At 45.8% G+C, this 26,667-nt stretch overlaps 1 long non-coding RNA gene and 1 other non-coding gene across 3 annotated transcripts in view; both read right to left on the bottom strand.

Annotated features, from left to right (window-relative positions):
- Window positions 1-26,667, bottom strand: part of LOC135390639 (uncharacterized) — a 61,595-nt gene that overhangs the window by 21,420 nt on the left and 13,508 nt on the right. Inside the window, exons 1-2 of one of the 2 annotated variants that reach the window (XR_010421806.1) lie at window positions 12,165-12,200; window positions 141-200 (exon numbers count right to left, since the gene is read on the bottom strand). This is a non-coding gene — a long non-coding RNA (uncharacterized LOC135390639). Of the gene's footprint in view, window positions 1-140; window positions 201-12,164; window positions 12,201-26,667 lie in introns of those variants that run through there. The other variant, XR_010421805.1, reaches the window with a different exon arrangement.
- Window positions 16,734-16,807, bottom strand: Trnai-aau (transfer RNA isoleucine (anticodon AAU)). Its single transcript has one exon. It is a non-coding gene; the product is annotated as a tRNA-Ile (tRNA).

Consider the following 26,667-nt stretch of genomic DNA (forward strand, 5'->3'; position numbering starts at 1 on the left):
AAATATTCGTGGCACTTCGTAAGAAAATGAGCCTGGTCAATATTTGAGTTGGACTTAGCGAGAAAGAAAGAAAAGCAGTAACTGCAAATGGCCTAGTGGGTCCCTCAAGAGAGACGTGCGCCCAGTTATCAGTGGCTTACCTTTAGATTAACGACTTCGTGACGGGAGTGGTGACAGAAGCTGCCGTAGGGAGGGACTGTCTGAAAAAGAAGGCCATTTGTGAGACAAATGGGAACGAGTTTAACGTGACGGCATGATAATGTATGTGAGTGTACCGGATTACAGTGTAAATTTATGAACGTCATCATGTCGGACGAGACGGGCTTATAACCGGGAAATTTTGCTTTTTTTTTTTTTGCTTCGTTCGCAGACTTGCCTACGTGAAATGCTAGACGTTTCAAAGGGACATTTTGGAGCTGTTGACTGGTTTCGAGACCAGAGAGATTCGACTGAAGTTACCTCTAGATAACGGCATGTTCATGTGCAGTTTCTTTTCCACGGTAACGTAAGCATGAGGCGATGCAGACTGGCTGATGTAACGAGGTTGCGCGACCGAAATCAAAATTATCGAATACTCCTTTAAGATTAGGTGAAATGAAATCGCCAAGTTCTGTTTCCAATTGGTGGCTCGATCGCTTGGCAGAACGGAAAGCATTAAGTTACTCACCGTGACGACAACGGCAGAGAAAATGCTGGCTATAAAACTCAGTTATAAATATTCGGCCGCGAAATATTTTGAACGCTGACCGCAAGCTTCTTAAGAAAGCGTCTTAACAGCCTTTGTTTCGCTTTATACCCCTGTCAGACGGGCACATATACGGCCTTAACGGTCACGGCCGTAAATGCATACTGTCATTAACCTCTTGCCAGACGGTCAGCAATAAGGCCTTTGCGACAAAACTGAGGTAGAAGGGCAACGGCGTTCCCGCAAGACAGTCAACGGCATTCCATCGAAACTGCCCAAGCCTCGTTACTAAGCACACCATAAACAGGATTTAGCACATTTAATTCAATTCGAAATAAAATGTTTTTTACCCGACTTAATATTGTCATCCTTTTTTTTTTCGTGTTTTTCTGGCATTTTTGCACTTTGCTTCACTTTTTATCCCATCTGTACAAGTGCTAAGTTTGTAGTTACACCCTCGAACCACTGCATGCGGCATCGCACCGTGTCGTCTGCATCCAAAAAGTCAGACACCACTCAAAAAAATATCAAAAGCAGTTAGTTTGCTGTTGTATTTTGAAAATACAAACAAAACGTTGTTTTCGTGTACTTTCAGTAAGAAAAAGCGTGATTTCGCTACATTGCATTCAACGTTCACAGACTCGTTTATCGACGTGGACATCATCGACAAAATGCCTTCACTGGTACCGTCTGGCAGCTCCCCAGAGCTTAGGGCCGTATGTAACTTACGGCCATTCCTTAATGCCGTAACTTTAAAGGCCGTATATGTGCCCGTCTGACAGAGGTATTAGCTTCAGTCCGGTCAGGCACTTTAATGTCAAACGTGCTACGTGCCATTTGAACAAACACTTTCGCGGGAACATAAATTCCTGACTTTTGTGTGGCACGCGGAAAACGAAAAAAAAAAAAAAAAAAGTCAATTGTGCAGTATCTGTTCTCCGTTTATGTTTTTTATTTACGTCTCAGAGACGAAATGGCCGAAGAGCGTGTCCTACTCTTGCTGCGGAAGCCCCTTCTGTGTGGAAGCCCTTCTCCAGCGAAAGACTATTTGCAGTCATGCCACTTGTGTTTTACGGTCATCTGGGTTGCGCTGGTTCCGATTTCCGAGGCCTCGGGGTCGGTCACTGGGGTATACAGACCCAGAGACCGCACGGAGGAAGAGATTTGTAATTGGACTTATTTGCCCCGAATTAACTTTATTAGCCAGCTAGGGTTTCTTAGCATAGCGAGGACTTTGTCTCTCTGTGATAGGAAAAAAAGGAAGATATGAGGTAAGAGACCCGGATGCGCGTTAGTGACAGCGTTGTCCATCTATCTGCCGCGTAACATACCGTGCATACCCGCTTACCCCCCCGGTGGTGGATCCATGGGGAGGGGGGGGCGATTACCCCCAAATAGAACGCTAGACTACACATTAGTTTTTCCCCTCTCTCCTCCCAAGGTACGGGTTTCGACAAAGAAAGTAGAAACCCACAAAGCGCGAGGGTCTGGATCCTCCCCCGGCTTATCCGGCGCTCGCTTGTATAACGTTCCCCCTCTATAATGCTCGGAGGAAATAAAAAAAAGGAGAAAAACGCCCAGACAGCACTAGCCGATGCCGCATCACATCCCACCCTTGGCGCCTTAACCGTCAGAGCCACCATCGAGTTCACTCGTCAAGCATATCTAGTTCTGCTTAAAGACACCGATTTCCACTTGCTCTCAACGTTCGTCCTCTCTTCCCCACCACTCCAGATGATGATGATGATGATGACTCATATACTACGCTCTATGGGTGGATGAAGCCGCTCTGGAGTGAGCTCACACTTGATGAGAGCTGTCATGTAGGAACGTTCATGTGTGATATTGACTAGAGTAGCAGTCAATCTCAATTTCTCAATTTTGAGTAGGATTACACACAGTGAATCGGCGAGACATGTTAAGCTAAAATTAAATTTAAAATTAAAGCTAAAACATAAAATGGAGATTATGGTCGCAAATGACTTTTTGAGTGAATGCGTGGAAAGCGTTATAACGGAAGATGACCTCCACGAAAATAGGTCGAGCATGTTGCTTAGGGTCGACGTCTGAGAAAAGATTCTTCCGGACAGACAAATGCTGAAACAGTTCCCCGTGAAGCGGGCCCAAGACACGCAAACCCCCGTCATATCAGACAGATATAAGCAGATCATTAATTAGAAATCAAATCCTTGCACGTATTCTGTACTCTATCTGCGCGGACAGTGTTCCTCAAAAACGAAGTAACAAAAAAAGGATGATAACTGGTGGCGCCCTCTTCGTCTCACATATGATAGACAGTCGGCAGAAAGCACGGGGACAACATTTTCTTACGGTGGCCCTCTACTCCACTTGTGTTAGATGTGAAGAGCGAAATGGGCTCGGGCTGTCATATCGCCTTCTCCGCATGAATGCCCTTCACTGGCCCTTTCGTATCGGTTCCGGTTATCGCGGGGAAGAAAATGGCATCAAAAGCAATATCGGGGAGGCTTCGCAGGCTTCCAGAAAGCTCCTCGGGAGCTCTCTCATGAAAAGAAATGCAGCTATGGCGGTGCGAGAAATTGAGATTGTAGTCAACCAATGCCATCCATAAGAGTACGTTCCGGCTGTGCTGCGTTGAGGTTTTCTCTGGGTTTTCCGGCAGGCTTTCCAGACGATTGTCCGCAGAAGTCCCCCCGCTGAAGTCGGCCAAGGACACATGCTAAGCCTCTGTCCCACATTCCTTCCTGCTGCCATCTCTCCATCTGTCCACGTCTGTACGGCGCTCATAGCCACAGTTGCTTCGTGGCGCTAACACGGAGTACAGCGTGTGTATTACGTTCATAAGGAATTTTCCCTTAACAACACGAAATTAAAAAAAAAAAAAGTATGGCCATGCGGGCTTCTCTATTCGAACCCCTACTTAACCCAGGGCCCCAAGAGCATTTCACACGAGCTCACTCAGCTAGCATGCACCATACTCGTCCGTCAATTCTGTATACGGCGTGTGCTGTTCCACGGCGCTGACAGCTCAAGAACAACAACGCATCACTTCCCTGTGAAGTCGATCATATATCCACCCAGAGAGAAAAATGGTGTCTTTGTTAACAGTAACCGTTCGATACTATACGGGGAGTGATACGTATTTTCCCTTTACGAAGGAAGTCATCTCCCTCACGCGCGTGACGCAGCTGTGGCACGTGGAAATGGACACCAGGGGTCGCTACCCTTGGGGATTGCTTTCCACACACGCGCGGCTCGATCGTGTTGAGCAAACAAAATATATGTAGGAGTAGCGGCAGTCACGCAACGCGTGACTTGGAAGAAGAGCAAGAAACAACGCAGAAGACGCGTGGGACGCCATTTTTACGCTCGTCACGTTCAGCCCTTTCCGTTGCAGAAGGCCCTCCAATTGTTGCAGACGACAACGACTTGGACGAAACTCGAATCGGCGAATTGGCGGTTTTTGATGCGGCTGATTACCTTGGCGTATAAAAGTCCAAGAACGTGCCGATACAAAAGAATTCTCTTTTACTTTTTTGTTTTTTTTCTAAGGCCATCGCGGCGCCGAGAGATGTATGATGTTACCCAGTGCAACGTGAAGCAATTCGGGCTACCCCATGACTGAGCCGTGCATAGAAAGGTACAGAAACTGGATGCGTACACACAAGGCGTCTGGTGAATGTTCACCAGGGCCCACTGTCTCTGTAGACTGTCTCTGTAGATGGCGGCTTCTGTCCTGAGGCAACTCCCTTCCTACATCTCTACCGGTTCGCTGGATTTCTACCCATCTACAGGGTTAGTCTAGCAAACGTTACACATTTTGATCCCATCGTAAAAATAGAAGACGGGGTTTATCCTACACCAAACTTTGTAGACTGGTAGCCATTTGTCTGAAGTTTTGTTGGAATTTTTTGTGAGCATTATGGTCCTGTAGAAGAAAAATTAAAAATCAAGCAAAATTTCACTCTATGCATTTTCTATGGCCTATCTCGCTCAAAAGCCGCCATTATCTGCTGCGTCTGCTCCATTTTCATTTCACCACACACAGGTGGCACCAGCATACAGAACAAGACTAGAACAAGAGGATTGGTGCATAGCGTCAGAATCGGCATGTGACATCGTTGTAGGCAGCGCTACCTGTGTGAAGTGATCTGAATGTGAAGCAGACACAAGAAAAAATGGCGGTGTTTGCGTGGGATAGGCCATTGAAAATGCATGGGGCGAGATTTTGCTTTATTTTTAATGCCTTTTCTACATGACCATAGCGCTTACAAAAAATTCCAATGAAACTTCAGGTAAATGGCTATCAGTCTGCAAAGTCTAGGATGAATCAAACCTAGTCTTCTATTTTTACAGTGCGATCGAAATGTGTAACGTTTGCTAGAATAACCCTGTACTGTCTCTGTAGATGTTGTATGTACGTATGCGTGTGTGAAAGAGAGAAAACACATGCGAGAGATTATATGAAGAGACCGAGTGCGGGTATGTGGAATGAGACCCCTTGGCAAGTCGTCGGTAAGCAGCTCCAGGGTATCATAGTAGCTATGCCGCACGTGACCGACAATTAAGAGGTGCATGCTTCAATTCCTATCGCTTTCTGGCTTTTTGGACGACAGCCATGTTTCAGTCTTCCGTGTACTTAACTTTGAGGCTTGTGTCGTGCTCGTCTGCCCGTGTGTTCCAGCCTCAGAACACAGCTACTCCCACCGTTTTCCTTGCAAATATCCGAAAGGATGAGGCTTCGGCGAATGAAATCTTGCAGCGTACAGCATCAGCACATGCATAAACACTGTTGTCTACAGCGTGAACATGCAGCGAGATTTATAAAAAAACAAGAATGGAAGAAATGAAACGAATTGAATGTTGTTACCAGTCGTGTATCGCAGTGGCCAGTAGATTTTTTTTCACTGTGCCTAATTAATTAGGTAAGATTAAGTAGCTAACTTCTAAAATATTGCATATTGGAAAGTTGCAGAGGTCCTCACGAAACACCCGACGACGTCTTTCCGTGTCCGTCCCTGTTTCCATGCGTTCTTTACCATGTTCTCTTCTCTCTCTCTGTACATATCTCAATGTATACGCTTTGGGCAGCTTTGTTGCCATTCCCAGAGGAAAACCCCGTCCGGCAAAAAAAAAAATATACCAGGTCACAACGCACGCTGCAATTGCGACGCACGCGCACGTTGATACGCGGTATTTGCGTATTTTCCACTTAAAAAAACTAGCTGATTAGCAGTGATGGCCAGTAGTTAACTACATGTAGTTAAACTACTAGTTAAACTATCTGATTGTAGTTAAAAAGTAGTTATCAACTATTTGCAGAAATGCAGTGGCAACTACTAGTTAAACTACTATTTTAAGTAGTTAACTACAGTAGTTAGGTTACTGAAGGCGCCAACTACTTCTGATTGTGCCGCAAGCTTTACGGCACGATTGTGCTTCCGACTTTTACCTTGAGCTACTTGTTTGATGAGAACGGAGGTGCAGAGCAATTGTGTTAGTGCATGTGTACTAAATCTTCACTTTTAATGCTTGTCTAGTGAAGCCTCATTTGCTGTGTAATAATTCTGCAACTTAGTTTATCGCGTAGGCACAGAAATAATCCCGCCGCAAGCTTTGTATTTGACGATCGTAGCAATGGCCTGAGCCAAAGTTTATTATTGCTTGTGATTAATAATTAGGTGTCCAAGAACACTACAAAGGATTGGTGTTGGTGGACAACGTTAAGTAGTTATAGATGTAGTTAAACTACATTGGAGTAGTTAAAAAAGTAGTTTTAACTACTCCCCTGAAAAGTAGTTTGAACTACTAGTTAAACTACTCAATCACAAAGTAGTTAGTAGTTATAGTTAAACTACTGTAGAAGTAGTTAGTGGCCATCACTGCTGATTAGTCTTATCTAATTAATTAATTAGGTACTGGGATACCCGACTGGTAACAACATTCATTCGCGCAGAAGGCGCAAAATCTTTCTAAAAACCTTTGCGCAATGTTTCTCGTGAGAACCTGCATAAGCTGCTCACAAACAACCTCCTTCACCTCCTTTTCTCCCTGACACAAATATAGCTTCCTCGACATTTTCCCCCAGAGCGGCGTTCCCGTGATGTTAGCGGATCGGCTTATTTCGATCGGGCAGGGACCGCTTCATCGCCTGCTACGTGTGACGGAAAGAATTATGAGCTATTTCTGGAAGAGGGAAAGAAGGTATCTCATAAAAGGCCCTATTTCTCCCTATAGGATGACAGGGTTTTTCTTGAAGAGCTGTTGCCCGACGTAAATAGAAGGCGTGGAATGGAAGGATTGCCGATGGAACTGCTCTTCTGAGCGTGGGTTCCGGCAACAGCATTTTGTTACCGGTATCTGTTGTTGTATCTTTGATTCCGTTTTGATCACTTTCGATGTGTTTTTATTACATCACCAACATGTTTGGAGCAGCTTTCGCTACGTTTTGATCTTGAAGGTATAGGCTCTAAGTTTCGACCTTGACCACTTTTGTTCTAGTTGGAATAATCCGAGGTGCACACCAAAATGAATACCGCGACTAACACAGAGTGATGGCTGCGAGAAAAAAGGTGCTTACGTTTTGGGCTGCGCATTCGCGGTGGAGAGGCCTTATTCTCGCGTAGCCTTTGTTCGCGTACACCCCACTTACTGGGCACGCTAAACTGCGCCCGCTATTCCAAAGAAACACTCGGTTGCCTTTTCAAAAAAGCACCGTCCAGACTTTACGAATATTCTCTTCCGCCACGAAAGCGAAAAAAAAAAAAAGAAGCAAATATACTCTCATTGAGGGTGTCTCCATCGTCCCATCGTAGTTCCTTTCCCGACCGCCAGGCGCGCAACAGGGCTTCGCTGGCATTTTCCCCGAGGGTGATTTGTCTGCAACCTAGGCATGCTCTAGCGCTCAGAGGAGTCTTTGTTGCGTAGCGTAGTCTATTTTTCGGGCCACATTCCAGTCGACGACTCCCCGCTGAATCCGCGGACCTCATCCAGGCTTTATTTTGTGAACGAGTTCGCCCGACGTGAGATGCATAAACATTACGCAAGCTCGCTTGCTTTGTCGAGCGAATAACAGACAGGCCTATAGGGAGATATGAACGAAGCGCTTTGTTGGAATATTGTGGAAAGGATATAGGTGGAGTGCTATACAGCCGTCGCGAACTTGACTCACCTTTATATACCAACGCCTGAGCCATTTATAGGGAGAGTTTGACCATTCTCTGATCTTTTGCCGCCTCGTGGGTGGAGCCTATTTTGACGTCAGAGAGAGTCGTCGTTGCGCCGCCCAAAAAGCCTGAATCCAAGCAGAATCCGCTTATCAGCCATCTGATGCGCGCCATATTGATGCTGTCCGTAAGCTTTGTTGTCGCAATGAATGCAATCAACAGGAATAACCGGCTTATGACCCACAGCCGCCTCTGATAAGGGGGTAGGTGGGTAGAAATCCAGCGAACCGGTAGAGATGTAGGAAGGGAGTTGCCTCAGGACAGAAGCCGCCGATATTTCGAACACAGACTGTTCTTCTTCTGGGCTTCTGGGCTGTTCTTTTTCTGGGCCCAGAAGAAGAACAATCTCTGTTCAAAATATCGGCGGCTTCTGTCCTGAGGCAACTCTCTGATAAGGGGGGTTTTGTTACCAAACTGAAAGGAGTTCAAGGACGAAGGGCTTTCGAAGGACAATATACGCACGTGTCTTCCCTCCTTGCATCGTAAACAACGATCAGCATCAATATGGCGTCTGCGACCGGGTGACAACGGGACAACAATAGAGCACGGCGAGGGAGGTGGCTTAGCCGTGACGTCGCATGACGCGCTTCAAGTTAATTAGGCTCCTCCTAATGGCCAAACTCTCCCTATAAACGGCTCTGACCCACGCCTGCCAGATAGTGGTCGACGAAAGTCAGCTCAACTTCGTTTTAAATACTTCTCCGGTAATGCAGAAGTAAATGAAATTGTGCTTGTATTAATGAAGGATCTAGAAGAGACTCTACACACGTATCTTCTCTACGTTTTATCCTCAGTTTAGCTATATAGCGATGAGAAGTGGGCACAAAGGTGAGTCAAGCCCGATCGAGTCTTGCGCACGACTCCTAAACGGCCTCCTTCAACGCGTACTGAGGTGTGCGCTTCGTCTCAGCTTCAGTAGACGTTAAAGTTTCCCCCTCTCTTTCTCTTTTTTTTTCTTTTTTTCTTTTCTTTTTAGTAAAGTCAGTAACCCCGATACAAGAGGAACACGCGTGAGAGTGGAAGTTCCTGAAGCCATTAGTTCACAGTCCTTGCCTTCGTGAATGCTCCGTAATCAGAGTCGCTTCAGCTTCCCGTAATTTTCTTCATCTTCGTCATTAATTCTTCCAGCCCAATTCTCGTCGCACTTCAGAAGCCGACTCGCCGCGATCCATCAGTCATTCTTGGCCCACATTCGACTGCAACAATGACGTCAGTCCGCGAAACCAATTCTATCTGTCATCAACTCAACCACCATTACTTCCCTCTCCTCTCTTTTCTGTCCCCCTTCTTCCGGGAGAGGGGGCGGGGCGGGGTTCGAGGGAAAGAAGTGTCTGCTGCTTAATAATCCTTGAAGACTCGGGGCCTTCCCCGACCACGGTTCAGAGCCCTCGGCGAGTGTTCAAACTGGGTCGTGCCTACTTTGGGGAATAAAAGCTGAAGAGCATAGGCGCCCAGCTCGTGCGCAGGGTGTCACTTTTTGTGTTCCCAAACGTGCTCTTTGTCACTTTTTTGCCACTTTGTGCTCCCGAACACTATACTCGTGTGTGTCACTTTTTGTCACTTTGTAGTCCCGAACATGCTCGAGTGTGGTGATGGGGAGTATTTTGGGTGCTCAACCTCCCTTCCCGAAATATATATATATATATATCTATGAGTATCTGTTTTTCTGCGTGCAGCCATAGAAGCCATATTAATCTGTAAGTTTGAATTTCAAACACGTCTAGTATCATTTATTTGTTTCTTTAATGGCTTTTTTTCCTGCATTACAATTCACTGGCTTGCACTGTGGCATTGAGGAGTGCTCAGTCACCCTCCCAGGTGTATATCGCTCGCTGAGTGACGCCTGGTTTGCCAATTCGGAACGATGCGCAGCTACCCAGGGCCGATGAGCCGCAAACACGGCGAAACACGTGTCCTCTGGTGCTGCCGCATCGTTCCATGAGTATCTATATATATATATATATATATATATATATATGCTTTTTTTTTTTTTTTTTTTTTGCTACGTCGCTGGTTCGGGAGCCTAGAGCACAACTAAGGCGTACTACGTAATCCTTTGCAACGTAGTTTCCAGTGGCAGGTTGGAGTGCCACCGAAGAAGTAACAATATAGTAAAGGGAAACGCCCACTAATGTAGTGCCCCTTTCGTGTAATACCTAGTTTAAGGCTAACGCCAGGTTTCGGCAAAAGACAAAGGTAGGACCAAAATTCGAGCAAAGGCTTCAATCAACACGGTTATTGTTACAGATGGTGTAACAATAATAACCGTTACTTACAGATGGTGTGGCAAATTATGTTAAACTGTGATAAGACCGTCCCCATCCGTATCTCCTACACCAAAACGCAGCCCATTCCATTCCGTTATTTAATTGGACCCCTACCTGTAAGGAATTCAAATATCTTGGTGATATCAAAAGAAATAGAAAGAAAAAAAATGGAAACGTAGGTCGCACTGGTGCGACCAGCTGTTCCAGGACGCTTGACGTGTGAAAGCGCTGAATGATTTAAAAGATTATGGTGTTTTCCCTCACGAGGCACATAGACCTAATTTGTACTTTTGCTATGGGTAAACTGGAATATCTGAAAAAGATTCTTTGCAGAATCCCGCCTGACGTTAAACCAGTTAAACAACTTGACCTGAAACTAAACGACCTAAACTAATCGACCTGAAGAAGTGCAGACTACTGCACGAAAGTCTCGGAGTTAAATTATTCATGCTTCTAACCCGTTAATCGTCATTCTAAACTACTCGCCTTCAACTTGGGCAGTTAAACCAATTCTCCAGTGTGCTAGTGTGGTATATGGGATCCGTTCGGTAAAAGTCACATAAAGAAGGTTGACGCGGTTCAACGAAGGATCGTACGGTTTATTTTTAATGCGTATATGGTAGGCAGGACCCTGTTACTACGCTTATTAGGGGCAATGACATTGCAACATTACAAGAGAAAAGTTGCTGGGCTTAATGTTTTCTATCATACCTTTACAGGAGGTTTTGATCAGAAGATCATTCTTCTTTTAAGCCAATAATATTTGCTCGCACTACTATACCTTTTAATTTTTTTTTTTTCAACAATCCCTGGTGTACTCTAGGTTTATGCGTAGTGCTTGTGGAGTATTTTCTGCGCATCCTGTTTTCTCGTTGGTCCGTTAGAGGAATCTCGAAGGCAGGGAAACCGATGCTCAACCGACTCTATGAAACTCTTAACCCGAAGCAGCGAGTTATTGAGATTCCAGACTGAGTAGCGAACTTGCACCGCGCCTTCGGAGAGGCGTTAGAGACCACAAAAGACATAATAAGACGTAACAATAGACATAAAGACATGACAGAGATAACATAGACAAAAGACATGACAATAATGTAAATAAGAGATATAACAACAGCAAAGACGACGAAGGTGACACGGAGAAAGACAGCAGTCCGCCATACAGACACGGAACGTCGACTTTCCTTGTCTGTCTCCGTGTTACCATCGTCATCTTTGCAGTTGTTATGCCTTGAAACATGTGTAAAGAGAACGTGAGAACATGGCGCATAGCTTGCAACGTCGTTATAAGTATAGTGCGTTCTAGCTCGGCCTTAAGAAGTAAGCCACTATCCGTGTATTCACACGAGCGACATCCTCACGGAATATTCTAGTGGAAGAAAAAGCGAAAACACTGCTCACATTGCCGAAGTTCCGTCCCGTGTTATGTTGAGCATTCACACGGTGCGGAATAACGGGAGCGCCGTACTGCGCGTTTAGCAGACGACACTTAGCAGACGACACCGTCAGTGTGTTTTCCTGTCGTCTGCTACGGAATATGTTGTGGCTGTGTAGCAGGATATTCCCCACGGTTAGCAGTGTATACGGGAAGACACGACGCTGAGCACTCGCGTTCACGTGACAGCAGAAAGCTATGACGCTTTTCGCACCTTCCGCTTCTGAGGGAATGTCGCTCGTGTGAATACACGGTATAATCCATGCGACCAAGTCTGTCTTCCGGGCAGAGGCAACAATTAAAGTCTCCTAGGACAACCGTAGGATACGACGATCGCATATAGGGATCTAAGTCCAGAAAAAGAGATTCCCGACCCAGGGACCATGCACCGAGCGTATAGGCGTTAATTATCTGTGCTTTGGTTCCATCCAGAAGGAACTGACCCGAAGGCCCCTCAACAACAGTTTCAAACTCTATATCTGACATGTCCTTTCCAAACAAAAGCAAACAACACACTGAGCAATTCACAGAAGGAAAGGCGGCAAAGCAGTTTGCGAACAGGCGGCGGGTCTCACCTATACGCTCCAGAGAGACAATCTTCGTTTCCTGAACAGCAATTATACATCAAAACGTTTCTCGAGTAACGTATGATAGCAGGTAAAACCACCTTTCTTTCCTTGACACCCCACGGATGTTGAGTGTGGCAAAATATAAACCTTCAGTGCTTGGGGTGGCTCCTAATCACGAGAAGTACTTCCGGTGACCACCAGCTAGAGAGGACCCCTGAGCACTGCCGTAGACACGGCTCTACTTCTTCCAGGAGGCGCATTTCTCGTCAGCCTGGTCAGCCCCCGCAGACGAACCCTTCAGAGAGCGGGCATACTTCGTGCGACGCTTGGGCAGCAAGAATTTCCTTTTCGCAGGGAAAATTCCGTTTCGTTTCTTTCGACGGCAGTCATAATCTTAAGCACCTTGATGCTTGTGTTCCAAGCCTCAGAACAGTTACTCTGAGATAGTTGGTTGGTCCGATAAGATTCGTATCTCATCGTCAGGCGCTCGAATCGCGACCACAGCTGGCGAGTTGAGCACAAGTACAACAACAACAACGTTATTCGGAGATTATGAGTACACACACACACACATAAAGAGACGATGATGAGAGTATGAGTACGATTTTGACTGCACCGCAAAAAATGGCACAGATCGTGTACTACGACTAAAAAAAGTCGGAATTTGCGGTACATATACTGAATATAATTGCATGAAAAAATAGAAAGAGTGACAGGATTCCCGCAGTATCAAAACCAACTAGAGCCTTTCACATTCAATTGGTGTAGCAGTGCAACATATCGTGACAAAACAAGATCCTTCGCATCATAGAAAATCCACTGCCTTCTCACAATGTTCAGGCAGACGACAGGCAGTAGGGATGCCATAGCAAACACAACTTTCTTCCGCGAGGTACCTCATCCGCTTCAGGGCCTACCTCTTTCAATATAAGAGACGGTGACGTAGAATTAACTTCGACACCCTGTAGGTCGATATCTGTAGCGTCAAAGTCACGCAGCCCTAGGCTATTGCAGCAAATACATTATTGTTGGCGTCGCCCGGGCGCTAGCGAACGTAATTCGGATGCCTCCGGACTGTGAATCTTGTATCGTAGCTCTCACTTGGGGGGGGGGGATATTTATTAGACGAAAATGAAAGAAAAATAAAAGGGGGAGGAAAGCCAGCCAAACGGGACGTCGGCTTGCTATTTCAGAGATAAATCAATAAATAAACGTTCCGATACGAGTTCACCTTCTTCGTTCCCGGAGCACTCGTTCGTTTATTTTGAGATGAGTGAGAAGTTTGAAAGTGGAAAGTGCTCGTGGCAACCATTAAAGATTGCCTTTAAACTAAAGATGAAAGCTGTTGTCACAATGTATGTCATTACTATATTCTCGCTATTCTTAGAGTCACTAACCTAACTCTAGCTATTCTTACCACGGCACAAAGACGCAAAGACGCGAAAAAAAAAAAAAAAGAGGTGGGCGAATGCACTCAGAGCGCCTCTCTTTTAGCAGACGTCGCTCAGCTTCACCGCGATTGGTTCTGACGTCACTACTAACGTCACGGCCATAATAAATCGGGACGTACATCGTGCATGTGGGATTTTGAATGTTGCGGACATGGCACATTTGAAAGGCCTTTATACGGGCGGAAAATCTAAAAAAAACACGATACCTTAACAACAACAACAACAACAACAAATAAGCAATGATGACGTAGTGGGATGTTTCGCCACCCAGGCAGCACCCTATCCCATTGCTTGAGGGGGAGGGGGTGGTGAACGATGACGAATGCGCAAAAAGGAAAAGTGTTCGGAGCGCTTTCAAATGACGCGCTCTCCTTGCAGGGTTGGGCCGTGCGATCATGATAGTCACCCTCGTAAAATGTTGCCTCCATGACCAGAAAAGCATGAGCCTGCTGGGCTGGCGGGAGAGAGCCACGTTCATTCAGGCCTTTTCTCATATTTACTTTCTCGTGATAACGAATGGGATAGATCGGTAATGCAGGGATCGACGCTCATCCCGATCATGAACAACGCAGCGTCACACTAATTCCACAGATTACCTCCAAGAGGATAACGCCCTCTCTGTCGAGCGGAAGGATAAAAGCTTATATCCTCCCCCTTTTCCTATTACGGACAAAGCCAAAATCCTCGCCACGCTGCGAAACGCTGGCAGCCTAATAAACTTAATTCGGAGCAAATACGTCCAATTACAAATGTCCGTGTCGCCTGCCTCTGGGTCACCCCGGGTCACACCAGTGACCGACCCCGCGGACTGGGGACCCGGAACCGACGCTGCCCAGATGGCCGTGAAACACAAGTGGCAGCAGGGCAGCAAATCCTCTTTTGGCTGGAGATAAGGGCTTCGGCATCAAGAAAAGGCTGCCCTTTGGTCATTCCGTCTCTGAGATGTAGTAAAAAAGAAGAGAAACATAAAGCGGAAAGAAGAGACGCTGTAGAAGGGGTACCGTTGTCTTTCATTCCTTCTTCTTCTGTTACTTTCTTCTTTTCTTTTTTTTCGATCATGATTTGCTTCTTTCGCGTGCCATGCACCCGGAAGTCGCGAATTTGAGTTCCCGCGAAAATGTCCGTTCGCATGGCACGTAGCGCCTTCGGCATTAAGCGCTGAAGATGAGTACTGGTTTCCATCTACAGGGTGTTTTGGTTTGATTACGGATCACCGAAGATTTCTGATGCAGCTTTACTACCATCTCTCATTCATCTTCACCTCACTGTCGTCCTAAGTCCCGTACAGTCCCGTCAGGGGGTATAGTGGGCCACAACACACGTGGCGAATTTCTCCATTCATCATCATCATCATCATTATATTTGTGCCGTTTATTCTACACAGCTGTCTTACACGTTTAAAAGTAGGAGAGCGCACAGACGTTTCTAAAGGCGGGTTACACAGGTAGGCAGACATATGTTGCAAGAGAGCCATATGTCGCTACAAGATGCAAACAATATACAGGGTGTGTGCAGAAAAACATGACCCGCATTTTTACATGTAACTCGTTGTCTACCGAGGAACTTCCGGTGGCGCACGACGGCGCATTTATGCGTGCGAAATCTGTAGAAAAATTGTGGAAGCCATACCCAGGTCGAAACGATGTCCCACATGGATGCTCATCGGCAGTACCCCTAGCGGTGCCTGCAGATAACTCTCATGAGACCGAAATGCACTACCATGCACTGTCATGACCGCCCTATTCTAATGCATGGAAGCCCATGTTTTCGCGCTCTGTTTATTTTTTTACACTGAGTATGGCTTCCAGGATTTTTTTGTAGCTTTCGCACGCATAAATACGCCGTCGTGCGCCACCGGAAGTTCCTCGGCTAAGTAGACAACGAGTTACATGTAAAAATGCTGGTCATGTTTTTCTGCACACACCCTGTATAAATGCTCAATTAACATACCTTTATCGACAAGAACTTTCACACGCGCTTCCAGCCACAATAACACACACATTTATTTTACCAACCACCACCACCACCACATTTATTCGGACAAGGTCTTTGCATGCAGTTTGTACATCTACAAAGCAAGAATTCGGACTTCCATTACCCCTTTTCGACCGCTCAAGTCGTACGACCATAATAATGGAGAGCGCACCTTTTCACGAATTTAAGATCCGCGATATACTTTTCCTGGCAATTTTCGCAATTTTCCATTTAAAAAAGAAAAAGAGAAAAGGCTTGTACCGGATTCTCTCTCGACTGTCCCATCCCATCTCATCGTCAGCATCTATTGTTGTTGTTGTTGTTGTTGTTGTCTCGACTGTGTGGAGACTGACCAGACCAAGTCACGCGCAATCTAACATGACAGCTGTTACAACGCGGACTGTGAACCACTTGAAAGTCCCTTCCTCAGAAAAAGCGACTGAAAACGAGGCTCCCACTTCACCTTCCACAAAATCAATGCAATCCCGATTCTCACGTTCTACGCACATCGTCACGTCCCGCGAAAGATAACGTCCATGCATAAATTATGGAGGAACGACGATTGCGTTGTAAGTATAAGGTTCTCAATTATTCGGTGGGTTGGCCGATCGGAGTTTCAAAGAAACGTACTCCATTCCAGCAGGGCTGGAATTCCAGTCCTATAATTAGAATGCCACGCGTTCGAGTAGGTCCTTGCCAATTTTCCGCCTGGGTTACAGGGCCCGTATTGTTACGCGGCTTGTTTGTACAGAATGGTGCTAAGCTTCGAGCAATCGCGCGTTGAAATGCGTTACACCATGAAAGAGTTTAGAGGACACTCCAGGCTATAGCGACTGCGCGAGTCTAACTCGGTAATAGGTGAAGTAAAATTTGAAACGGAGTCCGTGGACACGCGAGTCAGTGATTGGGTAAGTGGATAAGAAACAAGGCGATCCCGAGTAGCTAAAGTCACTAAATATGCTCTAGGAGTAGTGAGCCATTTATTTTGGCTGGAAGCAATGGGTAGAGTGTCGCCCCCCTGGTAATGAAATTCCCCATTCATCATGTTGAGATAAAGTTGTTGTTTTGGCTGGCCTCTCTTGCCTCGCATGAGTAAGCAAGCAGGGTCAACACAAATTCGTAGAAATGAAAAACAAAAAAAAAAAACTACTGGCCCACGCAGGGATCGAACCTACGACCTTCGCGTTATTAGCACGACGCTCTAACCAACTGAGCTAGTGGGCCATGAGAAAACACGCACTGAGGACGAGAACGCGAGATGAGCTGATACGGTCGTAGACTCGGGGGGGGCAACGCACGATTCGAACAGACTTTTTTTGTGTGTGTGTGTGTGTGTGTTTTTTCCTCTTTTAGGATAAACATACGTCTTTCTTTCTTTCTTTCTTTCTCTTTCTTTCTTTCTTTCTTTCTTTCTTTCTTTCTTTCTTTCTTTCTTTCTTTCTTTCTTTCTTTCTTTCTTTCTTTCTTTCTTTCTTTCTTTCTTTCTTTCTTTCTTTCTTTCTTTCTTTCTTTCTTTCTTTCTTTCTTTCTTTCTTTCTTTCTTTCTTTCTTTCTTTCTTTCTTTCTTTCTTTCTTTCTTTCTTTCTTTCTTTCTTTCTTTCTTTCTTTCTTTCTTTCTTTCTTTCTTTCTTTCTTTCTTTCTCTCGTGAGAACAACGACAGTAGCCTGTTTGGCATTTTCCCCCATTCTGCCTTGTGGCTGCGCTGACGATGCTTCCCGTATGAGAGACGACATGTTGTTTCGGGTTGTGTCAAGTCGATTTTCTAGCCATGAGTCTCGGCTTTTTGAACATTTTTGCCAACAACAACAACAACAACAACTTTATTTTATGATGACGATTGGGGAGTTTCACTGCAATACTCTACCGCGTAATAATCGCGTTACCTTCTGCCGTTGTAACCCGCTAAGGGCCAATTAATCGTGCGTGTGGCTTTGTTGGGAGAATAAATATGGGGAGGATAAATATCGCGAGGCGCGTTACGGCTGCAGAGAGCACGAAAACGACTGCGGAGAGGCATGGTGCACGCACTAAACAGACACAGCTGCACTCCAGGTTATACGTAGTGTCGTAGTTTGTGTGATATATGAACGCTCGCATATTGCACCCAGCAGCGGATCCGACACCCGCTCGCGTGCGTGCGTGCGTGCCGCCTCCCGTAAATCCGCGCGCAACTGGCGACGGAGAGATCCCGGCGAAAAACAACTTCTGAGAGAGCTAGGGCGGAGAATTGGGGTGGGTGGTGCATGGGTCGATTGGATGGAACAGTCCGGGAGACAACACAAAGAAAGATACAACAATACAGCGGTTGTGTTGTTTGTATCTTTCTTTGTGTTGTCTCCCGCGCTGTTTCATGCAGTGGTTCTGAGAGAGCGCGTCAAACAAGATGAAGTATTATGGCTCAAGAAAAATAGGACCAGCGGCATGGCCGAGTGGGCTAAGGCGTCCGCGTGGTAACCAAGGTCGTGCTGTAGACTGGGAGGTGGTGGGTTCGAATCCTACTGCCGGCTGTGCTGTCTGAGGTTTTCCCTGGGTTTTCTGAAGACTTTCCAGACGAATGTCGGCACAGTTCCCCCTGAAGTCGGCCCAGGACGCATACTAATCCCCCTGTCCCCCACTCCTTCCTGCTGTCCTCTCTCCGTCTGTCCACATCTGTACGCCGCTCATAGCTACAGTTGCTTCGCGGCGCCAACACGCAATAAAAAATAATTAAAAAAATAAAAATCGGGAGTTTCAGAAAATCGTAAACGCCCACCGACCCCCGTATCCCTGGCATCCAATCACATATCAGCGACGTGACGTCAGCTACTCCGAAGGAATCAGGCGATTGGCTTATCATGTTTCCGGAAACGTTATCGTGAAGCTGTTACTCATACGCCACTGAAACGCGTGAAATGCAACTCACGCTACAGCCACAGTTTCTTCGCGGTTCTAACACGAACTCGAAAATACATGTATAGCCATCCCAAAAAACTTCATCTCCACAGCTGTACCACACGAAGGGCGGCCCGTCAGTTCCAAGAAGTCAGGAAAATGGAGCCTCTTCAATTTGAGACGGATGCAGTTCGCCGCATTTAGACACCGTAACAACCAGTTCACTTCCCTCTGTTGCTTCTGTCCGTTGTAAATAGTAATGTAAATAAACCTGTAGCGGTTGTCACCCCTTCCACACCAAGCCGCCTCCACACGAGAGTTACATGGACATCCAATAATAACGCATCACGCAATTTGCATATTTTCGCTTAATAATAACGGTAATATCCGTTGTACGCCATGTCCAGCTACGACACCTTGTCCATATTCCGCCGTCTTCCTACGACACGCTCGTATATACGACGTCTTGTCATTTAATCGATTATAATAACAAATGTAAAAAAAAAAAAATCCACTTGGCACTCACTGGCGGACAGAAACGCTGTCAGCCATTCTACGTTAAGTGACGTTATCGCCCTTGAAACGTCCGCGCCAATTTACTTCCAACATAACTTAATAACGCGCAGCCTGGGCTTCCAGCGTTCACCAGAAACCCGTTAAAATGAACGCACGCTCGCGTACGATGACGCACGCAGTACCCGTTGGCTCCTTTACCCGTATTCCTTTCCCCATATTGTGCTTGCTTACCGCCCAACTAGAAACGGCGAGGTTAATTTCCAGTAGTAAATTTTATTAATGAATTTTAGAAAGAGTAAAAAATAAAAATTAAGTAATAAAATATAAAAAAATAATTAATAAAAATATAGAAATTAATTAGTTAATTAATTAGGTAAAATTAATTTGCGACGGGATTCTAGTCTGTCCTGCGTTGCTGAAAAGTTGAAGTTGATGAAAACAGCACCGTTCTTGAGCTAGAGCGCGTGTTATATGTTGCACAAGTCCGGCGCAATGAAAAGCTTTCACTGCCCCTTTAAACTACAACCGCTCAACGTGTATAATCAGCATCGCCATGTGTAAAAGAACCATAAAAATATACGTCGATTATAAAGAATGTCAGCAACTTTTGGGTGGAAGTATACAGGAGCCCGGAGGCTCTCTTCGTACAGCTAGGTTCTCCTCGCGACAATGGTGCCATGCAGGCAAAGCACGCTTTACAGAAGCGAAAGCACAAACGACGCCTGTTCCCAGCGTTGGGTAGTAACTACGGTTCCGGGATTTCGGAGTTCATTTATTTATTTAATTATTTGAAACATTCAGTGAGAGCCACAGCTGTTAGTGCCTCGTTTCCCGAGATCGCGGCGTCGGTGTCGTCCGCAGAAGTAAAAGTGAACGCAGAATTAGTGATGACGACGACGAGGAGGACAATATTAGCATCGCGCCTTGAAGGGAACAACAAAATAGTAAAACGTCGAAGCTTTCTTTTATTGGATACAAGCTTTCATGCACTGGACTACATTTTGTCAGGTACAAAAATGGCAACGTTAGAGTTAAAAATATATATATACAGTCAAACTCCTTTACGACGAAACTCAGGGGACAGCAAAAAAAAAATTCGCAGTAAAGGTATTTTCGTTAAAAAGGATGTCCATTATTGGACCTATAGGGCTCCAGCGGGACCGCAAAAAAATTTGCTGTAGTGGTATTTTCGTTAAAAAGGTGTTCGCTATAAAGGAGTTTGACTGTATACACCCGAATTGCAAACACGTGAACATCGAAAAGATAGGGGGTTAAATATTATAAAGTGGAGTGACAAGTACTACACGACTGTAACAGGGTGGTTACAAGCGGTTACGTATCGACATCGATACGCTAACGATGTCCCTTATGAAGCTTTAACCGCGTTCCGCACAATACTCAAAGATGCGTTTATTTTGTTTATTTTTTTTTTTAGCGTTCGACAAGGACGTAATGGCTAAAACGGGTGTGCCGAAAAGCGAAAACATTAAATCGACGATGATCTTAGGCAAATTGAGGCTTTGTTTGTATCTGTCCCCTCTATGTGGTTCCAGCCTCAGAACATCAGTTTCTCTCTTATTAAATCGACCTCCATCTTTTTTTTTTTCGTTTACGTATTTATGTTCTTCTTGGCAACTTCTAAACTCAGCTCCCGCCTCGTACGTACGTCTAACTCATCGTTTTAGTCCGCGCTCCGACTCGCTCGCTCAGGTGGAATATTAAGACTATAAATCACATTAAGCTCGCACCTCTTTCGCGGAGAAGAATCCTTCTCCGTCATCTCATTACAAAAAAAAAAAAAAAAAAAACTCTTTGGCGTTTCCATCGTGACGGAAAAACCCCGCGGCAGCATAACAAACATTTATCCCGGGGTTCTGCCGAGCAGAACACGGGCGGCTGTTGTATATATGGCTTCACAATTCTTCCGGGGATTTTTAAAGCACCTTTTCTGACGCCCCTAAATTCCCGGTAGCCCCATAAAACTGGTGGCGAACCGTGCGACGACCTCCGGGAATGACCTCGCACTCGAAACAAATCGTTATTGGTGCTCTTTCCCAAACGTTGGTACCTCGTTTTTAGATTCGCCGACGTTGATGCATGACGGTTGTGTTTCTCGTGCGTCAGAGAAGATGCGGGAAGATCGTTAACGCGCTGTTGTCGCTCTCCGGAATTTCTTCCTCGAGCGCCCACCGGGATACTATATTTGCTTCTCCGTTAGTTAGAAGCCGGTTTATACCAATTTATTTATTTATTTACGTCGTATTTATTATTTACTTATTATACCGGATGTCCTTTTTTTTTAATTCTTTACATATTTTTTATTAAAAAGCTACGAGAGCCGTATAGTTACGTTTCCTTTTCACCTTTTCAGTTTTCTTTCTCCTTTCATTCATTTCATTTCCTTTGAGGGAGTAGCAGAATTCGTCAGTGACGAATTCAATATCTTCCGTTTTTTTTTTTTTTTTTTCTATAATCAAACTCAAACTCAACGTTTTCTGATTTTTGTTTTTTGCGGGTGGGGCTATACGGCGAGGCGGATATCCTCTGCGAGAGAATATGTGAACGGTATAGATGACTAATTACCTCAAATTCATCCATTAATTCTTTTATTAGGGGCTTCCGGTCAAAAGTGAGATAGTATAGAATGGAAGACAATCCTCGTTGAAAGCATTTCGATTTCGTTTCTTTTTCTTCTTTTCTAAATCCTGAAACCAGCATCCGAAGCGCAGGGAGGACAGCGCTCATTCCACGTTAGTCGTCAGAGGGCGCCACATGCTTTGGAGTGATAGAGATGATTGTCGTTAGAGACGCCGTCGTCGTCGCCCTCACAGAGCTGGGCAACGTCACGACTGACGCCCTGGGAGAATGTGCCGACGTATGTCTGAAAGCTCCCCCCCACCCCACCCCACCCGAGTCTGAGGAAGACCCAGGAAAAACCCCAGACAGCACCTGGGTACATGGGTACGAACCTGGGTACCTTCCAGTCTCCACGTGACATGGCCAGCACGTGGTGGTGAAAGGGGTCGCCGTGATTGGAGTAGGTGTTGATCTGCTGGCCAGACCAACCGCTTTGTGGCCCAGTTAAAACGCCGACGAGGAAGGTTATGCGCTCACGAGGCGCACGGTTTTGGTTTCGGTTCATTCGCATAGCGGAATTCGACAATGGATAGTTCACGGCGTACGCGCTCGTTTCAAGGGGGGTGGGGGGAGATATATTTATTAGACAAAAAGGAAAGAAAACGGGGGAAAGGTCAGCCAAACGGGACGTGGGCTTGCTATTCCGGAAATAAATAAATAAATAAAATTAAGAAATAAGAAAGAAATAAAGGATCTTTCAAACATGGAACTTCTTTCGACGAGGACGTACTGTCTCCCATTCTGCTATCTCACGTTTGCCCCAAAGCCCCTAATTAAAGAGCTAACTAATGAATTTTACATTAATTAGTCATATATAGTCGTTACATATTCTCTTCGCGAGGACGTCCGTCTGGCCGTATAGTTCAACTGCAAAAACAACATCTATGCTGCTCTCGCAGCTTCTTTTTTTCTTTTTTCATTTAAATAAATCTGTAAAGAATAAAAAAATTATACATATCTTCATAATCAAGCTACATGATCGAGGTTACGCTGACGACTGGGAGGAGCTAGGGTCGAGTCCTATCACCGGCTGTGCCGTCACAGGCTGTCCCTGGGTTTCCCGACACACTTTCCGGGCGGATGTCGAGAAGACAGCTCCCTCTGAAAACGGCCCGGGAGGCCATACTTTTATTCCTCGTCTCCCACTCCCTTTCTCCGTGTGTCTGTGGTGGTGTGTGGTGGTGGTGGGTGGTGATAGGGCTTGCCGTTGTCGGCCTCACGTATGTGGGCAACGTCATGTGCGGAATGTGCGTCCTGGGCCGACTTCTAAGGGAACTGTGCCGACATATGTCTGAAAGCGTCTGAGGAAAACCCAGGAAAAACCCCAGACAGCACAGCCGGCACCGGGATTCGAACCCGGGTACCTCCCAGTCTCGACGTGACATGGCCAGCACGTTAACCACTGAGCCACGGGAGCTGGTTCCTCCATGTGTCCACGTTTGTACACCGCACACAGCCACAGTTGCTTCGCGGTGACAACCAGCAATCAAAAAAGAAAAAAGAAAAAAGAAGGCGCGTTATAGCGGCATGCGGCGATGCACTTTCATGTCCAGCAACTTCAGTATCTTTGCCATGATTCGCGTACCCTCTGTACTCGAAACTTCAATAATGGGGTTGCGGCCAATGTTACCACGAATTAATGTGAAAGCTCGTTATTTGCACCCACGTGAACCGCATCTCAACATGAAAGAACTGATCTTCTGAGGCTGGAACAACATACAGGGTTAGTCTCGCAAACGTTACACATTTTGATCGCATCGTAAAAATAGAAGACGGGATTTATACAACACCAAACTTTGCAGACTGGTAGCCATTTGTCTGAAGTTTTGTTGGAATTTTTTCTGAGCATTATGGTCCGGTAGAATAAAAATTAAAAATTGAGCAAGATTTCACTCTATGCGTTTTCTATGGCCTATCTCACTGAAAAGCCGCCATTTTCTGCTGTGTGCGCTTCATTTTCATTTCACCACACACAGGTGGCATCAGCATAGAGAACAAGACTGGAACAAGAGGATTGGTGCATAACGTCAGAATCGGCATGTCACATTGTTGTAGGCAGCGCTACCTGTGTGAAGTGATGTGAATATGAAGCAGATACAAGAAAAACTGGCGGTGTTTGTGGGGGATAGGCCATTGAAAACGCATGGAGCGAGATTTTGATTTATTTCTAATTTTCTGCCTACATGACAATAGCGCTTACAAAAAATTAGAATGAAACTTCAGATAAATGGCTATCAGTCTGCAGAGTTTCGCATGGGTCAAACCTAGTCTTCTATCTTTACAGTGCGATCGAAATGTGTAACGTTTGCTAGAATAACCCTGTAGAGGGGACAAATACATACAAAGCCTCAATTTGCCTAAGAAATTAACGGTGAAAGATGAAAGTCACTGAAAAGGTTAGCCAGCTGTAGGACTCGAACCCACATCTTCTGAATTACCGGTCCAGAGTGAGCAAAAATGTAAGAGTGAAAGGAGGATGAGTGGGAGAGAGTGGCTGATTTGTGCCTTCAGAGGACGCACCATGGAAGTCGCTGAGAAGGCGTGTTAGCTTAGCTCAATTGGTAGAGCTCTGGACCGGTAATCCAGAAGATGTGGGTTCGAGTCCTACAGCCGGGTAACCTTTTCAGTGACTTTCATCTTCCACATCTCAAGTAGCGCAGCAAGGGAGGTAATGGGGGCGTAGAAAATTGTCACCGCGAAAAATGAAACTCATTCCGGTGTGACAGCCATTTCAAATATGAGCCAAACTTCAACTTTACGATGCCGCTTCTTATTTGCGTTTACCAACACGGACCAAATACACGAAAATAAGCCATCGCAAGACACGATAAATGACAAAGTTGGAAGATTAACTCCCACTTTAAAACATGGAAACTCGCCGTACCCTTAACGAGATGAATTCAGTCACCCTGCGCAACTAATAGAATTCTCTTTTTTTTTTTATCGATCTAACAATTTATAACTTTTTTTTTTGCGCGCAAACTCCCTTCCTATGAGCCTTTTGTTTCAGGCAGTTAAGCGTAAAACCAAGTTAAGAAACTATACTCTTTCCTCAAAACTTGTTCGCTATACGTATCAATCATGCAAGTCGCGACACGCTAGGCACGCTAGCCTTTATTTTTACTACACAGGCGCTCGTTTAAAACTTTCAAAGGGGGACAACCAGCTGCTGTGCGCGTAGAGAAGACAAGCTAGAGTGAAATGGACGGTTTCTGAAATATACGCTACGCGTGGGTATTCATCACAATCTGCCCTCGATAGCTACTTTAAGCGTAGCTCGGTCTCCGAAGTTGCTTTTATTTTTTCTCTCGCTCTTTTTTTTCTCTCTTTCTCTCTTCCGATGGTATCATAGCGCAATGGATACAGCACAGTAAGGGAAAGAGGAAAGAGCCTGGCTCGGTCGACTTGCGCACCCAAGTACCCAAGTAACTGGCAATGATGTTGGACTTTCCACGCCAAACAAAAGGAAGACACGTGCAAAGAAATATGAAATAATTGGTTTGGAGAGGCTGAAAGAGTTTTTGCGTATCTCAATTTTATTTATTTTATTTTTTTGCTCTTCCCCGCCGTTATAGCGCGGGAAGAATATTGGATCGATTGATTGACTGATTAAATAAAAAAAATGGAGAGATGTTAGTCCCAAACCACTCGGGACTGGCTACTCCAGGACGCGTAATTTAGGGTTCATTACATGTAAAACAAATGAAGGGAAAGGAGGGCGGGGAAAAAAGAAGTTATACTTTGCTTTGAAACTTGAATTGACTAGGTTTTGAAACTTTCGCTTTTTCCGCTTTGCGTATCGCCGACACGCGCTGTCAGAAGGCAATGGGCGGGAGGGTATATGTTTATTGAAAAAAGAAAGAGAGGAAGGGTTAGTCAGGCACAGGCCGACTTGCTATTCCTTTAAAAAATAGAAAAAAAGTTTGACTTAAAAAGGAAAAGTGGCCTTAGAGGTTGCTCGAGAGGCATGAAGGAAGCGCAGGAGGGTAGTCATGACCACCCCCTATAGTTGTGCGTTGCCAGAGCATGATGGCAGTGGAGCTAAAACCTTTCACTGACATCTTTTCTCTCTTTGTATCTTTCACAGGATCAGGCGGAAGATGGCCGATGGAGGCACTGGTCACAACCGCGAGTGGTGCCACAACGGAACGCACTACCTCAACGGCCGCGGCACAGTGCCACCAGCCGGCATGCTCATGTGGGCCACACGCGAAACGAACGCGGGTGGAGGTCCCGCCAGTGCCGTGGCCTACGTCCTGGTCGTCCTCCTACTGTACGCCCTAGCGCTGGGCATAGTCCTCGTCAAGTACGTACGCCGCGAGCGATACGAGGCAAGACTGTACCACCTGTACGACGAATTCATGCGGCGAGATCGCTTCTTGAAACTGTCTAAGAGACATTCTTCGGTCAAGTCTGAAGACGCACCGGCGGGAGACCCTGCAGATGCTAGACAAGAAGATAGTAACGTCTGAGAAATGATGTCGGGACACTTGGTACCAGTCGATGTGGCGGATCGTCGTGTGGTGGACCTATTACATAGATAAGAACCTGGACGCACGCAAAGCTCCCGGGGTAGTCACCGCTTCGCGAAGGACTTGGCACCACTCTGAATCTATTGGTCATCACGTGACTTTGCTAGCCGAAATCGTAAGAGCAACAACCACGCAGAAGACGAACGACGGTAGCCATGATGATGCTCCCCTCACTGATGTACAGCAGCGCTTCCAGTGCCGTCGAAGAAGGCAGTATGTCAAGGTCTATATCTGCAGTATAGGCCGTGGGTGGAAGAAGGAACTGGTTGCTTTCGTGAATAATTGTGGGATGTCTTAGACAGCTTCTAGAAGGGTATCGTCCGGGACTTCCGGTGGTGCTTTGTGGACTGTGTTAGCTTAATTTCTCAATTTTTTAACTTTGCTTGTTCCATGAACTGAAAGCACGAATATGTACCCTGCCGTTAGAATGAGTTCTTCTTTGCATAATTCCTCGGACTGAATGCGAGTCTGCGTGTGCGCCCTCAAAGGAAGAGAAGCTGGAGGGCAGAAACCGCGTGTACCGCTCG

Source organism: Ornithodoros turicata, chromosome 4, assembly GCF_037126465.1.
Source record: "Ornithodoros turicata isolate Travis chromosome 4, ASM3712646v1, whole genome shotgun sequence".
Lineage (NCBI taxonomy): Eukaryota > Metazoa > Arthropoda > Arachnida > Ixodida > Argasidae > Ornithodoros > Ornithodoros turicata.